The sequence below is a fragment of the Macaca nemestrina genome, chromosome 2 (genome assembly GCF_043159975.1).
Source record: "Macaca nemestrina isolate mMacNem1 chromosome 2, mMacNem.hap1, whole genome shotgun sequence".
Taxonomy (NCBI): Eukaryota; Metazoa; Chordata; class Mammalia; order Primates; family Cercopithecidae; genus Macaca; species Macaca nemestrina.
Genome location: NC_092126.1, coordinates 201320139 through 201337415, shown reverse-complemented (window position 1 = coordinate 201337415; position 17277 = coordinate 201320139). Strand labels below are relative to the sequence as shown.

The 17277-nt window shown below is 35.8% G+C and overlaps 1 long non-coding RNA gene across 1 annotated transcript in view; it reads right to left on the bottom strand.

The window, feature by feature from the left end:
• The window catches only part of LOC139361816 (uncharacterized), a 126807-nt gene that overhangs the window by 65697 nt on the left and 43833 nt on the right, over positions 1-17277 (bottom strand). The gene's annotated exons all lie outside the window — the stretch shown is intronic.

The following is a 17277-nucleotide window of genomic DNA, read 5'->3' as shown; positions in this document are numbered from 1 at the left end:
GGTATGTGGGAAGAATGCAATATTTGGCTAAATAACTTTATCAAGTTTATGATTATTGTATAATCATAAAGGTGAGAGCACCAGTCTCTGCCTCACAATCTATGATCCTAGTACATACAGTAGCAAGAATAACCGGTTTGTTGCACCATCGTAGAAAGTTGGGGCATAAACATGACATTGTTGTATCATCTCCACTAACCCTTTTAAATATTCTGTCAAATCTCCTTAAAAGTATCTTAGGAAGGATCCACAGCATTAGGCTCACAAATATAAAAATGTATCGACAAATTTAGTGTGGCCAATTTGAACTACCAATATATCCCTTTTAGATTCTGACCTTGCCATCTTTCTATTGCCATGTCAATATTTATGAAACTAACTTTTACAACCACATTGCCAAAGACCCTCCCAGCTCCAATCAGCCTGCTCTACAAGTTTGGAGACATTTGAACAATGCCGCAAGGATGCAGAGTAGGTAGAAGGGTAATTTGGACTATGACTATACCATATTTCTGCTAAATTGCCACAGTTTCTGTCTAAACTTATTTTCTCTTATCTAATACTCAAGAATAGGCCTGTATTATCTATTGCTGTGTAACAAATTACTGTAAGTCTGGAGCTTAAAACAAAGCATATTCATTATTTCACAGTTTCTGTGATCAGGAGTCAACTGGATCTGCAGTCTCATCTGAGGCTTGACTGGGGAAGAATATGTTTTTGTTGGCACAGTTCAGCTGCTTTATCACTTGAGGGCTTCAGTTTCTTCCTGCCTGTCAGCCAGAGGTTATCCTCAGTTTCTTGAGGCTGTCTTCAGCTCCTTGTCGTATGGCAGCCCAACACAGGCAGCCCCTAATAAAGCCTCTTACTTCTTCCAAGCCAGCTAAGAAGAAGTAACTCCAGCAAGATAGGTGGTAGAATCTTATGTATCCTGTAATCCCATGTATGTGATCACATGCAGCCTGCTAATTTTGCCATAACTGGTTATTTATAAGCAAGTCACACCCAAAGAGAGAGAAATACAAAAAGGTATGAATATCAGGGTATAGGACTTGTGGTGTGTGTGTATGGAGAGGCACTCATGAGTCTGGAGGCTACAAGGCTGTATTATTAAAAATATAAGAATCCATGAATCTCTAATGAAAATTGTTAGTTAAGAAGAAGCTCAGAGGTCCACAGTGTCCCCACCAAACTATACACTAAAACTTTTGGGGGATTAGAAATCACAGAACAGTAGAGAAGCTAGTGACTTACAATAAGCCTACATTCTTATTAAATTCTACTTCTGTGCCCATTGAGCTATATTCTCTTTTTTATAGGAAATAACTTTCTATCTAAAGATGCTTTAAATTCTGTAAGTTCTTTCACTAGAAATGGTTATAATTTGGCAGAATTAACATTGTACATTTGAGTAATTGGGTAACAGAAGGAGATTGTAACATTGCTGAGTACTGAATATCCAGTACATATGAATGTTTGATGGCTTTATTTTATTATCTAAAGTGCATAGTAAGGAGTAAAGTTAGGGATAAGGATCAGTTTAAATACATCACGAGGAGGTATGACCTTCTTATATGAGAGTCATAATCACAAACCAAGTAGCATATGTTGTTTATCATAGAATTAAGTGTAGAAGGGTTCTTTCCTTCTGGGAAAACTATTATTTTCCCTGCAAGGGCCTTTTATTCTTTGGCTACTAAGATGGCAATTATTCTCCTTTGTGTCTTAAGTACTTTTCCCACCTATCACCCACTCCCCATAATACTATAAATGCCTGCCTTTCTTCAGGTCCATTTTTGTTACTGAGACAATGTACCTGTTCTAATAATATTTGAATATCTGGAGCTTATCTGGATTTAGGAAAAGATTCATGTTTCTGCTTCTTAGAATTTCTTGAAACGTACTTTAGAAAACTATATTTTTTTCAACAAATACAGTTATGTAAATCAAAATGCAAACATAGCTTTTGTTCCTTTATAGCCTCTTTCATAAATAAAACTGCAAATTGTAAAATATGCTGACTTTGGCAGAATAATGCATCAATTTTTGGTTCAAAAATGTGTTCTCCATATTTTATAATGACTTGTCTAATTTCAAATTAATTTTATGTCCTTACCCATTATATATACTTCTAGCTACATATCTTTAGGTTATGTGGTACAAAATAAAGAACAGTCTTGATACTAAATTCAAACTCTCTTTTCTTATCCAAGAGTTTATATAAAATAATGTGTATAAAATCCTATACAAATGTTATTAACTTTTATAACATTTTTTTCAGATTGAGGAAATTCTTCAAAACATCTGAGACCTTGAGAAAATAATATTAACAAAATGTATGAGTGCAATACGTGAAGTTCAAAAAATCAGAGTTCCTTTGCATTTATAGCATTGAAGCAAAAAGTTTGATATGCTATGTTAATTTGTTATTGCAAATCTACATTTAGCAACACAGCTCTGACTTCTATGTTCAACATGAATATTTTATTTTGTTGTCTCATGATAAAAGAACCTAGGAAATAGTCACTTGAAAGATGACAGAAGCTACATGGACATCTGGTTTAGTTTATAGCTTTTGCTCATTACCCTCATACCCAAATCTCAGAACATATGTGGTAAAGGCTTCTGAGAAGAAACCTTTAACCTGAACCTGAATTCCAATATTCTGAAGTTATGAACTAAAGCTGTTTAAAGTTAACAATAACTTTCTGTATCACTATATTTTTAATGTAGTAGAATTTTATGTTAACTTTATGTATAACTTTTTAATATAGTAGAATACTTTGGACACTGACTACTAAACTATACCCAACCAGGGATGTGGAAAACATTATGATCCTTACCTGATTTGGTTCCCATCCAAATTCATTTCCCAGTTATCTCTAGGCAGAGTGAGGGCCAAATGCCAGTGGTATAGGTAGCCAGGAGTACTCTCATCCACACACCCAGTGCAGTATGCTCTGAGGCACACTGACTTCCTATAATGAAGATCTATTTCCTGCAGAATTCAGTACTAAATCCCCAAACTATCTATCTTGTTATATAGAAATCAATTTGATAGATAAGATAAATACATTATATGAAAGGCATATGCACATGCATACAAATATATAAACATATGTACACATCACCTATACATATATGTAAGCGTGTGCACAGATATGTGCCAATTTTATTACTGCTGACTGGTGGCCTGCAAGAGAGTATTACTTTTTTTTTTCTTTTTCTTTTATTTTTGAGATGGAGTCTTACTCTTGTCGCCCAGACTGGAGTACAGTGGCGTGATCTCAGCTCACTGCAACCTCTGCCTCCCGGGTTCAAGTGATTCTCCTGCTTCAGACTCCTGAGTAGCTGGGATTACAGTCACCCTCCACTGTGCCAGGCTAATTTTTGTACTTTTAGTAGAGACAGGGTTTCGCCATGTTGGCCAGGCTGGTCTTGAACTCCTGACCTCAGGTGATCTGCCCGCCTCGGCCTCCTACAAGTGCTGGGATTACAGGCATGAGCCACCGCACCCGGCTGAGTATTACACTTTTTAAAAAGCAAAATAAACAGAAACAAAGCCTCCCTGCTGTGGTTTTTAGCTTACATTTTAAATCTACCCTGCACAAACAGGTCTTAATATATGTATATATTTATCTGCATATTATTAAATATATCTTCACTATTTATTTCTGTGTAGATGTGTGTGTATGTATGGTGAGATAGATGTGCTTTTAGAATGAATACAATAAATTTTACATACTGAAGAAGAAAATACTATTCTATTTATTCATTTATATTAGTAAAGTACTTGGAGTGAAATATTAGATATAATCACAGAAGGTTCGAAATATTATCAGAAAACTGTTCATAATTGAAATGCCAAATCACAAACATCTATGTCGTTGCCACCTAGGACTATTTCCCTAAATACTCCTCTGAACTCAACAACTTGTCTCAACTAACCAGTCGGGAACTTGAAAATTCTTACCTGATCCCATCACTCTGGCCACAGTTTCTTCATTGAGGGATGGGAACCAGACACAGGTTTAACCAATTATTCTATCTCCAGATTGTAGAACTTTAAATTTATAGAGCCAACATCAAGTGGGCTTTTTACTGCCATTTGAAATAAAAGTTAGTTTGCAGTGAACGAAAATGAAGCCAACGTATGCAGAGGAGAAAGAAGAAAAAGAATTGTGCCTGGGTCCCAGCTTACTCCCAACTGCATCCCTGCACTTTCTAAAGTTTAGTTGTTTAACCCTTTTTTGGATTTCATAAGGAAATAAATTCTTTTTTTCCAAAATAATATTCAACATGTTTTTCTGTCACTTGCAGTCAAACAATCATAAAATATTGTGATATTCTCTGCATGGAAACAATGTCCTTGCTATTTTCCCACTGTAATTTCCTTTTATCCTCTAAATTTAAGATTCAACAACAATCATTCATCTTTGAAGTCTTCTAAACTACTAAAAACAAATCACTTGATTTTCTATGTGCCAGACCCTGTACTGTCCTTATAATTCCTATTACCACTCAGAATGGTAATTGTCTCTAGTTTCTCTTTATCTTGTGTACGTACATTAACACAGCAACCATATTTATTGTATCTACCTTTGTCTGTCTAATGCATAGTATGAATCCAGGAACAATAAGAGACAATAAATAAATGTTGAATGCAAGAAACAATAAAGGAAATAATAAAAGATGTTTGATTTCATATCAGTTTCCTCCAATTTCTGACTTTTAAAATTTGTCAATCTTTTAACTCAGAGCATAGGTTGTCAAACTGATACATATGTATTAATCACTACTATTAATAAAGCCAATTTTCCATGTAGGAATAAATGGAACACTAACTTCCCATACAGCTTTTAAAAATACAATATTTTTGATAAATGGTACAAGTAAAAAATGTTGGTAACAGAATTCCATAATACAATCTTCTTAGTTTCCGTTCTTTAAATTCCCCAAGCAAGTCTCTCCAAATAATACCTATATGGTCAAAATTCAGATTTTCTTTGTCTGACAACCAAAACACAATTTGTACCTCTTAAGAGATGTGGAGCCAACTCAAAAATGTTGTATGCCTTGTTTTCCAAGAAAAACAGCACTTTTTGGTGAACTGAAGAAAGCACACTTGGTTCACATGAGACTAACGGTTATTCTCAGCACCTGGGAGGAACTGCCCTTTTAGGGAACAGTTTGTCCTGATCAGAAGCCGAGAAAAATACTTGTACTTAAAAACTCTTGCCTCAAATATTTCATATATTTAGAACCTTTTTAGGGGTCTTTGAACAGTGTTTTCAATAAACTATTGGGGTATTGTTTATGGTGATTCTAGAAAAATATCTTTATAGACAGAGGATTGTAAATGTCGCTTCTCAGTTGTCCAATCTAATAAAATGTCCCATGTTGTGCTGTATTTTTAAATGTTACCTTCCATTCATTTATGTGTATAATGATTTGATTTTATTCTTCTTTTGTTAGCTATTAATTATCCACAAACTATAGTTGACATTCATGTTTAGGTAAAGAATAATAGCGTGTTATGATTTTTAAATGCAATATTCTGCATTTTAAATATCATATTCTCCATTCAACAAGCCATAATCTATCAATATTTACTCACACTGACCTAAACTGAAAGCTTCTCATTTTAGTTACTCTGGCACAAGATCTGACATATACATTACTTATCTCCTGCCAATTTCCAAAGAAATACTATAAAAATGTTAATACAGTCTACAAATCACATTAATGTTTAGGAAAACCAAATTGTATATATCAGTGTAATACAGGCTTGTGTGACCTATTTGCATGGGATAGATTTAAAATACAACACCAAATCTACAGCAGAAAGGGTTTTTTCTGTTTGTTTATTTATTTAGCTTTCTTTTAAATACAATATTGTTTTGTTGGTCACCATTCAGCAACTGACAAAGGATGGTTATTATACCTGAGAAAACCATCTTTCTTGAGGACTTGGTATAAGATCACTTCTTAATCAAATTCCATGTTTCCATCAGCAGGAGACACATGAGAGTTCCTGGTTCCTTATACTACTGATGGGACATGCCTGCACTCCCCTCTTCTCCTGTACTTTTCTCACTCATAGCTTGTCTGTCATTTTGTGCCAGAGGCCATCTGAACTTGTCATGAAGCCCTCATCTCTGCCCACGACAGTCACTGAAAAAAAGACCAAGACTCTCAGGTCAACCCGAAGCCATTGAATTCTAATCCACGTATGACTCTGTTCATTTTCTTTTCTTACTCAAGCTCCCACTCCTCCCCAGTTACTGAAACCTTCTTAGTATGCCTTTTGGAACTCAAGATGAAATCTTGTAAAATCCCTTCTAAATTAACTTTCTTCTCTAAACCATCTCTTATCCTTCATGTTCTAGCGAAACCATCTATGCCCACTGAGGATACTGATTCCCCTGTAATCCTCCCAAAATGGCAGCTATTTCTCTCCAGTGCTTTTTGTACCATGGGGCACAAGGGGTGCAGAAGTGTCCCTTTGACTACCCTTTACAGGCTCAGGTTTTGAATTTCATGTATTAAATTGCACTCTACTTTGACACATAATCTACTTCACCAACCACATCACACCCTTACATTGTTCTTTGAAAATTATAGATCTTTGGCCCACTGCCACCCATTCCATTGCTACTCCCATCATAATTCTTAATGAATTCAGATTCATAAAACAGTCCTTTTGATAGCCTGAACTTTCACTTCCTTAACCCTTTACCCTCTAATGTTCTTCACCCTGCCTTAGCCTCTCAATCACGTGGTCATTTCTTTTAATAATAAATGACCACGTGATTGAGTGGCTAAGACAGGGTAAAGAATGTAATAGGGTAAAGGGTTAAAGAACTGATAGTTTAGGATATTGTAGTTGTAGTTACTAATAACTATAAGTATTCCAGAATCTCAGTCTCAAAACAGCTAAATGACACACCCAGTTTTCTCAAATCAACCTCTTACATGTTATACACCAACTCAGATATTCCTTTTACCCTACCAGGACTTTCAATATTTTTATACTAGCAACTTTTCACTATCTCTATCTCCATCTTATTTTCTCCTTCCTATCTTTAGTCAGATGACCAATCATAATTATTCCTTTGAATATGCTCTCAGTTTTTTTCCCTTCTTTTTTTTTGTATTTGTGTGGCTAAGTCATAGCCCTGACTAAATCCAGCTCTCCATACTACTACATTCCTGACCTTATGCTGGTGAACATAGTAGAGAAAAGTAAAACAAAACCAAACATTAAAAAATAAAAAATTCAAAGTGTGACTAAATCATGAAGAATAGGTTTAGTTCAAATATATAGTCACTGACCTTCAATACTTACAGAAAATCACAGGAGTCTATTCCCTCACCTCCTCTGCTAGCTAACCATTTTAGAGATTCCTTAGTCAAGCTTCCAGCAATGCTCCATTGCCCCTTTTGGTTGCTGACCTTGTGTATTAGTATGCGTTCTCCATAGAAACACAACCAATAGAAAAGTATATTGCCTTATATAATTATAGAGGCTGAGAAGAGCAAGGTCTGTAGTTAGTGAGCTGGAGACCCAGAAGAGTTGATGGTATAGCTCCATCCCTAGTCTGAAGACCTGAGAACAAGAACATCCACCGATGGTGTAAGTTCCATTTCAAGTTCAAGTCCAAGGGCAGGAGAAGACTAATGTCTCAACCTGAAGACCATGAGACAGAGAGAGAGAATTATTTCTTTCTCAACCTTTTATTCAATTCAAGTCTTCAACAGATGGATAAGCCCACTGATACTGAGAAAGGCAAGCTGCTTTATGCAATCTACTAATTTAAATGTTAATCCTATCCAGAAGCACCCTTACAACCACAGGCAGAAATCATGTATAAGGAAATATCTTGGCACCTTGAGGTCCTCAAGTTGACACATAATATGAACCATCACACCTTGTTTTCTTCTTCGTTGAGAAAACAGAATCAATCAGAAGAGAACCCTTATAAACCTCCTCCACAACATCTATCCACCAACCAGTCTTTGTGCCACAATGTTCTGCCTTTACTCCTGTCACATTTGGATGCTACAAGCTGAGGCCAACCCTCAGAATTCCATAATAAATGATATCACAATTTATTGAGTAATTGCACAGTAAATTGCTTTGGCAATTTTCTCTATTTCCTTCAGTCATGCCACTTTTATCTTTATAGTGGATCATTCCCATCCCAATTTAGACTTATATTTATTTCTCTTTTAATGCAATAAAACAAAATGAAACAAAAATCTTTTAACCCCATTTCTATTCCTTTATTTGAGATTTTGCCCCATTTCTTATTTAAGATAAAAGCTGTTTTTGATCAGTCTCTGATTTATTTTCTCCCATTTCTCTTAAATCTAATCTAATAAGATTTTGCCCCATCCCATTTAATATTCTTTATATTCTTTTTTTTTTTTTTTTTGAGATGGAGTCTCACTCTGTCATCTAGGCTGGAGTGCAATGACACTATCTCAGCTCACTGAAACCTCCACCTCCCAGGTTCAAGCCATTCTGCCGCCTCAGCCTCCTGAGTAGCTGGGACTACAAGTGTGTGCCACCATGCCCAGCTAATTTTTTGTATTTTTAGTAGAGAGGGGATTTCACCATGTTAGCCAGGATGACCTCGATCTCCTGACCTCGTGATCTGCCCGCGTCAGCCTCCCAAATTGCTGGGATTACAGGCGTGAGCCACCGCGCCCGGCCCTGAATATTCTTTGTATAGCAAATCCAAGAGTCAGTTTTCAGTCTTGGCCTAGTAGTTGCATTTTACATGATCTGCCACTTTGTTCTTCCTGAAATATTTGTTCTTCTTGTCTTTTAGGGTATCCCACCAGCCTAGCTTTCCTTCTACCTCACTTGTCACTCCTTCTCAGCCTCACTTGCTGGTACTTTCTCATGTCCCTACATGTTAAATATAGGAGAAATCCAGGGTTCCATCCTTGAACTTCTTCTTTGTTCTATCTCCACTCATTCCCTGAATTATCTCAACTGATTTTATTATTTTAAATAGCAACTACATGTTGATAATTCCAAATTCATTTTTTAACTAAACTTTATGCATCAAAGGACTACTTGAAATCCCACTTGAATGTTTAATAGCATCTGAAACTTAATATACTGAGAATTGAGCTTCGCTATCTTACCCTAACCTTTTCCTTTTTCAATTTTCCTTAATTAACGGCAACATTTTTGTTTCAGGTGCTCAGGGTACAAATCTTAGGGTCATCCTTTACTCTCCTCTTTCATTCATTCCTTTTGTATTCAGAGGATGGCTATGTCTCTCCTTCCCTTCACCATTCCCCCCAACTTCCCATGCCCCAAACACCAGTATCTCTTGCCCAAATTTTGGCAAAAGCCTCCTAAATTATTTCCTTTCACAGTAGTCATAATGCAACTTGCTCAAAATATTTTATTAACTTTCCAATTCACTCAAATTAAAAAAAAAATGATCATTGTATTATTCTGTCTTCACACTGCTATATAGAACTACCTGAGAGTGGGTAATTTATGAAAAAAACGAGGTTTAACTGAGTACATTTCCATAGGCCTAACAGGAAGCATGATTGGCAGGACTCAGGAAACTTACAATCATGGTGGATGGCAAAGGGGAAGCAAGAACCTTCTTCACATGGTGGAAGGAGATGAGGGGAAGGAAATGTCACATATATTTAAACCATCAAATCTCATGAGAACTCACTATCATGAGAAGAGCATGAGGGAAATCTGCTCTTCCATGATCCAATCATCTCCCACCAGGTACCTCCCCCAACATTGGGAACACAATTTAACGTGAGACTTGGGTGAGGACACAGAGATAAGCTATTATCAATTATCATCTTGAAAGCCCTATGTGATCCATCCCCACCATCCACCACTCCTCGTTCATCTCACTCCAGCAGCTCTGGCTTTCTTGCCTTAAACTTGCTGGACTCTCTTTTTTATCTAGACTATCACTTTTTCTGTTTCCTCCTGGGTTTCTCCAGATAGCTACATGGCTATTTCTCCGTGATCCATCAGATCTCTATTGAAAGATTACCGGTAAATGTGTCTTACTCTAAACATTCCATTTAATATTTTAGTACTCTTCCCCATATATTTATATATATAAATATAAATATATATATTTACATCTATAAATATATATATATTTACATATATATATATTCTTATTTGCTGTGCTTTTTGTCTGTCTTCCTTACCAGTAATAAAGGCTCCAGGAGGGCAGTGACTTTTGTCTTTTGTTGGCTGTATTATCCTTACCATCTAGAAACAAAATGTAGACACTCAGAAGCTAGCTGATGAATGATTTGTTGAGTGACAGAGGGAATAGTAAATGGTAAAATAGTACCTGACTTGTTTGAGGAAGCCACTGAAAAGGGTTCCTCTTCCATATGTAAACATATGACTCAAATAGCTTAGGAATTTCCTATAGCTCTAAACCCCCATAGGTCAGTGTTTTAAAAATATTTATGAGTACAATAATTACTGGTTGTTAAAAACCCAGATTTCCTTGACCTGTCTGATATGGTCTGGCTTTGTGTCCCCACCCAAATCTCATCTTGAATTGTCATCAGAATTGTAATCCTCATGTACTCGGGGAGAGACCTCATGGAAGCTTATTAAATTATGGGGTTGGTTCCCCCATGATGTTTTCATGATAATGAGTGAGTTCTCATGAGATCTGATGGTTTTATAAGGGGCTTTTCCCTCCTTTGCTTGGCCCTTCTCCTTCCTGTCATCATTTGAAGAAGGACATGTTTGCTTCCTCTTCTGCCATAATTGTAAGTTTCCTGAGGCCTCCTCAGCCTTGCAGAACTGTAAGCCAATTAAGCGTCTTTCATTTTTACTCAGTCTCAGGTATGTCCTTATAGTAATGTGAGAACAGACTAATACACTGTCTCGGAGATTCTGACTTAGTAGATTTGAGAAAGACCCAGTGCATTTACATTTTTTACAAGTGCTTCATTGATTTTGATACAGTTTTTTGAGAAGCTGCTGTAGGTTCAATCAGAAGTGATTCAAAATGAGCGACTTATGTAAATTCAGAGTGGGGAGAACATTCTTTATTGTAGTTAACTTACTGGGTTAAAGAAAATGTGTCTGGCATAAATTTCTTGTGTGCATTATTTTCAGGAGAGAGTTTAAAGTAGAACAGCAATTTGCAAAACATACTACAAAAACTCAGTATGTATTCATCCTCAGGGGATATGAAGATTTGGCCTTTAAAAGTAAGATCTATGCCAAAGCATTCATAGAAAACCAATTGTTTCTTTAAAATATTTATTTATGAGCACTATGAAAAACGAGTTCATTGGCTAAAAAAAAAAAAGGTGCTTGGTTCCTGGTTCCTATATACTAACACTAGTCAGATGTACAGCATTCCATTCTTAGAGAATACTTTTATTACTTGGATCAAAGCAGAACTGGGCCCATGATACTCTTTACTGTAATTGTGACACTCAGTTCTTCTCATTGCTACCTGGTCTTATGTAGACTTCTACCTCTATCAAAGATATTTTGTTATGTGCTTCATTCAGAGTTAATTACCTAACTCAAATAGATGGCATTGTAATAGATGCTGTCTCATCAGCATTCAGAACTGTTCTCTAGCTTGAAGAGAAACAGAGTAAAGACTTCTTAATTACACTCTGCATTTCCACTCATTAATTGACCTTCGTTCAATTAACCATAAATCAACTAATGTGGTATATGTTACAGATAAATTAACAAATGTCCACATAACACAGTATGTCTATCAAGAGAAATTTACCCATTTGTAATTAGTTTTGTTTACCACCAGAATTTGAGGGTTAGCTCCTATGAATCTTACAAGAAGAAAAGCAGACTTATTTCCCTTTTTTCTTTATAAATGTGTGAATTCAAATGAGAATATCTCTTCCTCTGAAAATCTGAAGTCAACATACAGTTCTCCAATGGTTCTCTTTTCTTAGTCTGCATTATTTCAAATATAAGAATAAAAGGGACTGAAGACAGACTGAGAGGGGCCGGGCACTACTTTGTGTCTGCGGCGGAAGCAGCTCTGACGTTCTAAAATTACTAGCTTTAGATAGGCCGTAGCAGAAGGCAAGATGAAACATCAACTGGTTTAATATTCTCCTTTTATTTAAAGAACATCTTTTGGAACTCAGTATCAAGGGAGTCTGTTTTACTAATACTAAGAGTATTTTAAAGGACAAGAGTCTCAGTCTATTGAGCGATAATGAAAGTGTTAGCCAATTCATTTACGTAAAATATTGTTTAAAAAATTCTTTTGCTGTCTCTCAGACTTAAAACTCACATAGGATAAGGGCTAGGGAAGTGAAAGTCACTGGGCAGAGTAAACCTGATCCTGCTGAGGTTCTTCGTGCAGATGCCTCTGCCCTGTTTTCTCCGCCTAGTCTTGAAGATAAGGGAGACCTGAAGACAGAGAGGCCAGCGAACTTTTACTGATGCTTTGTGGAGACAGAAAACCATCAGAGGCTCACATTATTTTTTAAAAATTAATAAATCAAGACTTTTTTGTGACTCCTGGGATCACTCTATTTTTAAGTGAGGTAATAATATCATCACTATGTAGGAAATATCCTTATATTTTTAGACATATATTCTGAAATAGTTGGTGATGAAAAAACATGTTAGCTTATATATTTTAAAACATTTTCGCTAAAAAGTATTAGAAAAAATGCCAAAATGTGAATCACTGTTATTGTAAGTTTAAGGAGGTCCATTATACTCAATTCCTTCCTTAATATATTAATAGAAAATTCGTTGTTAAAAGATGAAAGGTGATTCCATGTCTTTGCTATTGTGAATAGTACTGCAATGAACATACACATGCATATGTCTTTATGAGAGAAGAATTTATATTCCTTGGTAGACTGGATAAAGAAAATGTGGTACTTATACACCATGGAATATGATGCAGCCATAAAAAACGAGTGAGATCATGTTGTCTGTAGGCACATGGATGGAGCTGGAGGCCATTATCCTTAGCAAACTAGTGCAGGAACAAAAAAACAAATATTGCATGTTCTCACTTACAAGTGGGAGCCAAATGGTGAGAACACCTGGACACAAAGAGGGGAACAACAGACACTGTGGCTTACCTGAAGGTGAAGGTGAAGGGTGGAAATAGGGAGAGGAGCAGAAAAAAATAGCTAATGGGTACTAGGCTTAATACCTGTGTGATGAAATAATCTGTACTATGAACTCCTGTGACACAAGTTTACCTATATAACAAACCTACACATGTACCCCTGAACCTAAAATGAAAGTTTAATTTTTAAAAAAGCATGAAAAAGAACACAGGTCAGCAATACTTAGATCACAGTTACTTCTTCTTTGTAAAAGTATTTTACTCCATGGGGGTGGGGGGGAGGGATAGCATTAGGAAATACACCTAATGTAAATGGTGAGTTGATGGGTGCAGCACACCAACATGGCACATGTATACGTATGTAACAAACCTGCACATTGTGCACACGTACCCTAGAACTTAAAGTATAATTTTAAAAAAAAAGTATTTTACTGCATGTAAGCATTCCTGTATGTATCTTGTCATTCTGCAACACTCATTTGCTTTCAGAAAATGATTTGGTGCCCTAAGTTCTATGATAAGAAAACACTTTTGTTTTTAACAAATGCTGCCTTTTTTATATCTTAGTTCTTAGTCATCCAAGTTTTACCTACTCTCAGTGTTTTGGAAGATCAGTTTTTACCAGAAAAAAAAAAACAAATATTATTCCTTGATTGTTGACACATTTTTATTTTCTCTCATCTCTACCTCATTGCAAAAATATCTAATCTGTTTAACTGATTTATCTAATGTCTTGAACCCTAATATAAATGAACATAAGAAAATATAATATTTTATGTAAAATATGTAAGTTATTGATAGAGAAATGTGAAACTAATAGCATTATTTTGTGATTAAAAACATACATAGAAGAGTAGAAATGGTGCAGGCTGTTGAATTAGAAATAAAACTCATTTATATAGCAATATTTTAAAATAATGTCCACAATCATATCCATCCAAATGCCTAACTTCTCAATGTTGCATAGGTCAGTTTCCAGATATTAAAAAAATTTCACAATTGTTTTCCAGGGTTGAAATTACAAGTGAAAAATGACTAGGCCAAGTTAATTGCATAAATTCCTGTATACACCTCCATGTATTTGGATTCATAATGTAAGTAATGCTTATGAGCATTAAACAAAATTGATAGACATTGCTTCTTCAATATGACTCAAAGTGAAAGCCATATTTTATTCTCTTACCCAGACTTCATCATATATATTTTTGGAAATATATTTTTAGAAAGGGAATAACAGAAATTTATTAGGGATAAGACCTCCAAAATGATTTAGAATTGTATTCATGAGATGCTTCTAAATTGGAGCTTTCATCACAGGTCTGAAGAAGAGGTGAGCCATTCAGCAGCAAATACCATTTACAGGTTGGACCAGCCTCGGCGACAGTAAGTTTGGTTGGGGATTAGATGTCATTGAAGCCTATGAGCTACATCTTGAAAAGAGGAGGAACTTGCCTGTAGTAAACTGATAACCTTAAATAGTTTATAGTTGAATGCAAAAAATTAAATATAATGAAAAAACTTAACATTTCAAAGGTTTTTATTTTCTATAAACATTCCCAAAATATGCGAAAACATCATGAAACTCTATTTTTTCCTCCACAGAGAAGGAAAACCTCTCCCACTACAGATAAAATAATTTCTAATTCACCATCCATTTCTCTGAAAAATTTTGTATAACATAAGTCAATTATATCCCAAACATTTTAACGTAAATATGAGTTTTCCTGGAGCGAAATAAGCAGTGGTTGTTTAAAAAGTAATACATGAAAATTCTAATGCATGCTTTTAAAATATTATCATAAGTGATCTTAAAAGCAAATAGACTGAAATTTTCCACCCATTTATATCCGTGCAAATATATCCTGGCCATAATAAGTACTTGAAGGTTTTTTTTTTCCATCTAATCTTTTTATTTCTATAAATACTTAAGGTTACAATTGGGAGATGAAATGAAATGAGCAAATCTTTATTCCAAACATGGATTATTGGACATTTCTAAGTAGTAAGTCCACTACACATTGCTGTAATTGATTATAATGGTGCTGCCCACAGTTAACACTCTGTCACCATTGCCATGCATCGAGAGGTTTATAACTCAGCTGTAAACATTTGCTCTATATTGAACTGCATATTGAATATTTCAGCCTTTGAGAAGTTGCTTTTGTGAAGTTGAAAAAAGAAAAGTCAAACTAGACTTTTCTGTTACAACATTATATTTGTAAAGTAACAAGTATTTTTGGAATAAAACATTTTTCAATTTCATGAGAACTTTTTAAAGCAAGATTTAGCTGTGACAATACTTCATCAGAAATAAAAAAAGATTTAAATTCAAAAATTACTTTTTTTTTTTTTTTTTTTTTAAGACAGAGTCTTGCACTGTCGCACAGACTGGAGTGCAGTGAGGTGATCTTGGCTCACTGCAACCTGCACCTCCTGGGCCCCAGTGATCCTCCTGCCTCAGTCTTCCAAGTAGTTGGGATTACAGGCATGTGCCACCACATCTGGCTAATTTTTGTAGTTTTTTGTAAAGATGGGGTTTCTCCATGTTGGCCAGGCTGGTCTCCAACTCCTGGTCTCAAGTGATCCACCTGTCTCGGCCTCCCAAAGTGCTGGCATTATAGGTGTGAACCACTGTGCCCATCCAAAAATTACTTTGCTTTTTAATGGTCTCAGGACAGTTCTCTGTACCACTTTGGTACAGAGTATGAGCATCTATCATTTAAAGGCATGGTATACCTACAGCCACTTGAGACTTTCAGGTAACTTGTATTGAATTTGCTAAAATAACATTTCTTCTTAATTACATGTTGCCTGCCCATGCATATATTCATTTGACAAACATTTAACATCTAGTATATCTTCAACATTGGTGACTGATATGGTTTGGCTGTGTTCCCACTTAAACGTCATCTTGAATTGTAACCCCCATAATACCTACGTGTTGTGGGAGGGACCCAGTAGGAGGTAATTGGATCATACGGGCAGATTCCCCCATGCTGTTCTTGTGACATGAGACATCTCATGCAATCTGATGGTTTTATAAGTGTCTGGCATTTCCCCTGCTGGCAGTCATTGTCTCTCCTGCTGCCCTGTGAAGAGATGCCCTCCACCATGATTTTGAGTTTCCTGAGGTCTCCCTAGCCATGTGGAACTGTAAATCAATTAAAACTTTTTTCTTTATAAATTACCCAGTCTTGGCTATTTCTTCATAGTAGCATGAGAACAGACTAATGGAGTAAAAAAAGTTGAATAAAACACAATCTTTGTGGATGAAAGAGATGGGTGAACTAATATTTATACAATAAACATTAAGCCTGGTACATGTAAGTACCTCAATAAACTCCTGTTAAACTTATGTGTATGTATGTGTGTGTGTGTCTTTATTGATTGTACAAACACAACACACAGAAGATAATATGGTAGAACACAGGAGGAGTTGTTAAAGTCTGATTCAAATATCTAAACATTGAATAATTTCAAAGTTCTGCAAAAACTTGCATAAAGTTTAGATATTTTGAATTATCTATATTTATAGACAATTAGTAGTTTTTAATATACTTTCTTGGGTTAACCTGTAAATCAGAGGTGGCAAAATCAAATGTCCACAGGAATTTGATAGGTAACAGAAATGTGTGATACTAACAAGAAAGAGCCTGGGGCTGGGGGTATTGGTGAGGAGTTCCTGAATAAACCTCGAAATTACCAGTTCCACCAACAAATTAACACTTTTTTTTTTTTTTTTTTTTTTTTGAGATGGAATCTCGCTCTGTCACCCAGGCTGGAGTGCAGTGGCTGGATCTCGGCTCACCGCAAGCTCCACCTCCTGGGTTCATGCCATTCTCCTGCCTCAGCGTCCCAAGTAGCTGGGACCACAGGTGCCTGCCACCTTGCCCGGCTAGTTTTTTTTGTGTTTTTTAGTAGAGACGGGGTTTCACCGTGTTAGCCAGGATGCAAATTAACACTCTTAATTTGTAAATTTATAAAGCACCAGACCTGCCAACCAAACATGTTTGGTTCCACATCTGTATTTGGTCCAGCTACTTGAGCTGTTAAATACAACCCAGTTTGTTTTCTAGATATTTTACATTAAGAATACTATCCTCAATTTTAGTCCTGACTCTTTTTTTTGCCACTAGTTGCTATCTGTAATTTATTTCTACAGAACTTT